Genomic DNA, 4,780 nt, shown 5'->3' with positions numbered 1-4,780 from the left:
CTCCTCTGAGAGAGGGTTACCTGTTTGTCTTAAATCGGGAAAGACACAGACAAAAGTCATCATGTATGTTTCCGATTTGACAAAGAACTTCCTGGACACTGATGCCACCTTGTTTCGTGTGACCAAGTGGCCTCTTTGTCTGGGAAGCCTCTGTTTTATGACATCAAAGGACAATCTGACCTCTCTACAAGGGACATGAGACTGCCACTGCGCACAGGTGTGACATCACTGTGGCTGGGGTGAGTCATGGGGCCGGAGGGGCCAGGAAGACAAGGCTTAGAAGCTGAGAAGCATTCTGGAAAGCCCCCTCTCTGCCTCAGTTGGAGACCCCAGGGTACAAAGACAGGATGCAGCTCTTGGTTCATGGATGTCCTGGCCCTCTCTCTGTCCTGCGCTTATTCAATTTGCACATCTGAAGAAGAATTCCCAAAACTGTCAAGTTAGACATCTGATAAGGCCTTTCCCTACCCAACACTTCAACCAAGATCCTCGTGCCACAGTTACCTTCACCTTGATTCCTTCAGCATCCACCTTCCCAGCTTCCACAGCACCAGGTTCCCCTCCAAACTGACAATGTCTTTCACATTCATCTGTTCTGTTACCTAGCAGTGACTTCCTATGGCTGTATAAAAAAGGATGCTAAACTTAAGCATCCCTGAGACATCCAGATAAAATAGACATGATGATACAGGGAGTGCTACCACGTGCAGTATTTGCAGAGACATTGTGTCGGGCGGGGGTTTCCCCGTCTCCAACCTTCAGTTAGAAACAGCCAGACCCGGAACCAAGGGCAGGAGAAGCCCCAGAAAGGCTAGCAGGAATGGGCGGGATGTCCCGTAGAACGTGGGACTATGGGGGCCTTGACCTGACTCGTGCTTCAAAAACCCACCCTAGGCTGGGCTCGGTGGCTCAGCCTGTAATCCCAGCACTTTGGGAGGCCGAGGTGAGAGGATTGCCCGAGCCCACTGGTTTGAGACCCACCTGGACAACTTGTCGAGACCTCGTCTCTACAATAAATCAAAAAAAATTAGCCGGGCGTGCTAGCATACGTCTGTCGTTCTGGCTATTTGGAAGACTGAGGCAGAAGGATCGCAGGAGACCAGCAGGTCGAGGCTGCAGTGGCTGGAAGTGTGCCATGGCACTCCAGTCTGGGTGACAGAGTGAGACTCCAACTCTAAATTAATTAATTAATTAATTTATTTATTAATTAACAAACAAAAGCCCACCCTGTCTCCCCTCTGGGGCCACTGTCCAGGGCGAGGAGCCAAGCCGGTGAGTCCTAGAGGAGTTTACTGCATCCACAGCAAGAGATGCAGGTAGCTTGGATGGGGCTGAAAGGTGGGGGCTCTGGCAGGGGAAGGTACTGAGTTCTGATGTCATTTGAAGCTGGAAATGTAGGGCTTGCTGCCAGATGAAAAGAAAGTCAAAGGGCCCAAGAACGTGAGCCGCAAGCAGCTGGGTGAGCGAGTTGCCTTAGCTGCAGAGTCAGCAGGTGTAGGGAAGAGAGGGAAGCTGGCTTTGCGTGCAGCGAGACGGAGAGTCCCATTCGACACCTGTAAGGGGTTTTGTGCAGACATTGGGCTCCAGGCACCTGACGTTCTTAGGGTTTCTAGGCTGAAAGATGAGTCCTGGAGTCGTCAGCAAACAGAAGGAGTTTGAAGCAGGGATGAGGAGCTGGGAGGAAGTTCAGGCAGAGTGGCCAGGGCCATCCCTGTTAGAGATTGGAGGAGGCTGCATGCTCAGAGGAGGCTGTGATGGGTGGAGGGTGGGCCAGGAAGGAGGCCCTTGAGTGCGAGGTAGGCTGGGAAGGACCCGTGAGCATCGAGAACCTCTAAGAGAAGGCATGAGGAATGTCCAGGACTCCCGGGACCAGGTCAGGCACCAGCCTCTACCACAGAGCAGAAGCAGATCCACCAGCCAGAAGGGGACTGGAGCAGGGGGAGAGTGTCCCAGCCGTAATTGTAAAATTGGTCCTGGTGAGAACGAGCAAGTCTCTCCTTCTACAAAGGCCCAGTGGATTTGGGATCTGCTAGAACAAGGGCCTCGGCTTGGCACACATACCTCTTGACTGTGAGATTTGCAGTGAGTAAGCTCGAAACCTGGTGCTGCCTCTGTCTCTTCTCTATGACTGGCAAGGGCTCAGTGACTGATGGATGAAAAGAGACAACTGGGAGAAGGAGGATTGGGAGACCAGAGAGCAGGTGCTGCAGCCCAAGGTAGGGAGGTGCAGGAGAGACCCCAGGACCAGGCATCCAGGTGTCCAAGTCTTGGGAAGTGTCCACGGTGCAGCAGGCAGAAAGTAGCCCCAATGTCCATTCCACCAGAGTTCTGAGCTCAGAGTCCTGAGTCCCACCAGACAGAGGGCACGAGGAGGAAGGGACCCCAGTGGGCCAGGCTTCCGGATGTCTGGCCGGTGCTTCCTTGCATGAAGCATCAGGCTTCTGGGTGTGGAGACACTTTGAAAAGCTCTGGAGAGATGCAAAGCTAATTTCCAACCAGCTGTTCCTCCTCTACTAACCATCCATGGAGTGTAGCCCAAGTTTGACTTTCATCAACATAAACTAAGTCTCCACTTACAGATTTGCATGACTTACGTGAGACAGTGATTAATACACTGTAATCTTTTGTCTCTTGGGCAAAGATGACACATTTTTCATATGCTGTTCTTATTCTCCTTCTGATTGAAAACCAGAGTTTGTCTGCAAATCACAGTTAAAATGCATATTGCTAGAATATGATTATTGTTGATTCTGCAATTTGTCTTTGTTCTCCATTTCCTTATTCTTTTATGCCATTTATTAATTTATTTCTAAGCAGTCATTTATTAAACCTGTTGAGTTTTCTCTCCTACCAAGGGACGATCACAGAGTTGCATGCTTTTTTTCCTGAAGTTGTGAAATGGAAGGAAAGTGCTGAGTGGGCCTGTGACCTCACATCATGGTGGGCAAGGACAGACTACATGAGTCAGCCCACAGAGCAAAAGTTGTATGGTCCCCAGAAGCCATTTTTTTGCCAGCGTATGGGGTCAGTTCTCCGCATGTTTCCAGAGTGTTCTGTTAGAAGGAAGAGTATGCAGAGGAGAAAGGACCAGGGAAGACCACTCTGAAAACAGGAGGTGAGGGTATGTCCTGGGACCCCAAGGTCACTGCTGTAGTCGGGGCCAACCAGGCCTGGACCAGATGGCCATAACAGTCTCTGGCTGAGACCTAGAATTTTGGGAAGATAGAAACACCTAATGCCTCCAGCTGTATGACACTCCCGGATTGAACACCAATACACCCTTCCATCTTATCTCTGGGCTCTTCCTGTGCACGGGTGACCTATAGCATCTGGTCTGCCACTGAGCTACACACTAGCTGGAGTTTTAATTTGAAAACTCTAGACTTTGCATGGGTCTGAGAACAGAACTGCAAAGAAGAGAAGTCATGATGACTTATAAGAGCAAAAATGTATTTAGAATAGGTTTTTAGGGGCCAGGCTTGGTGGCGCCAGCCTGTAATCCCAGCACTTTGGGAGGCTGAGGTAAGAGGATTGCCTGAGCCCGCAGGTTCGAGACCAGCCCGGGCAACATGGTGAGACCTTGTCTCTACAATAAATCAAAAAAATTAACTGGGCATGGTGGTGTGTGCTTGTAGTTCTGGCTACTTGGAAGGCTGAGGTGGAAGGATCACCAGAGCCCAGCAGGTCAATGCTGGAGTGGCCATAAGCATGCCACTGTACTCCAGCCTGGCTGATAGAGTGAGACTCTGACTCAAAAAGAAAAAAAAAAGAAAAGTTTTTTAGGACTCCCCAATACATACCTTCAGGACAACTAAGAACCAGACTCAATGAAGAGAGCAATACAGTTGGAGGTGATGACACCCAACCATTGGGGGGATTCTTCTGTGAGCATCTCTGTGGCTGCACCTGCCGTTGGTCCCCCTGCCCTCGAGTGGGCTGCAAGACTTGCTGTGACGCTGTGCAGGAGCTCAGCTGTCTTGGTGATGTCTCCCCTAGACCATCTCCCCATGCGCCATCGTGGACCCTAGCCCCTGCATGGTGTCCAGTTATGAGGGAGGCCGTCTCCCCACATGCCATCATGGCCTCTAGCTGGGAGGGAGGCTGGAATATTCCTCTTTCTCTATCTCTATTAAATATTGGTGTAACAGGATTCACAACTTGGAAAGCCTCCATGATATGGAAAGAGCATCTAAAGTGATTTGGGGCAGCCACTAGGCCCAGGGATCCACCATGACCCTTGTGTTGTTTGTGTTCTGAGTAATTTGAATTGGCCATTGTTGTCCAGAGTGTAACACTTGAGAACAAGGAAGACACCACCCTTGAAAGCTCCTGAGACACGTCATGCGCGACTTGAGAAGGTAACACAGAGATTGAGTCTTTGGAAAACGCAGCCCGTGAAGCTCAGCAGCAGAAGTGGGCATCGGACATCTGTCATGCTGTGAACCCTCCACAAATACATGTTCTAACTTTTCTTTTTAGAAATGGCAACTGTTAATGCATGTGGGGACCTCAGAGCAGAACAGGGAGGGGTATATTTCTAGGGTAAAAATACCATTCCCTGACGTAGAAATAACTTGTCACCCTTGAAACCTGACATGTAGAAATGAAAGTGTTTAAACTTTCTCAGGACTTGAAAACTGCTCAACCCAAATTCACCACCCCGTGTTTTCCAAATATGTCCTTTCTTCTCCTTGTTCAGTATCTCGGAATTCAGATTTTAAAACTAAAAGCTCGCCGAGAAACTCACATTGGGCATGGGACATCAGCACAAGGCCACGAA

The sequence above is a fragment of the Carlito syrichta genome, unplaced genomic scaffold (genome assembly GCF_000164805.1).
Source record: "Carlito syrichta isolate Samal-C Ts95f unplaced genomic scaffold, Tarsius_syrichta-2.0.1 Scaffold303136, whole genome shotgun sequence".
Lineage (NCBI taxonomy): Eukaryota > Metazoa > Chordata > Mammalia > Primates > Tarsiidae > Carlito > Carlito syrichta.
The sequence above is the reverse complement of the archived record's forward strand: the minus strand, read 5'-3'. Positions refer to the sequence as shown.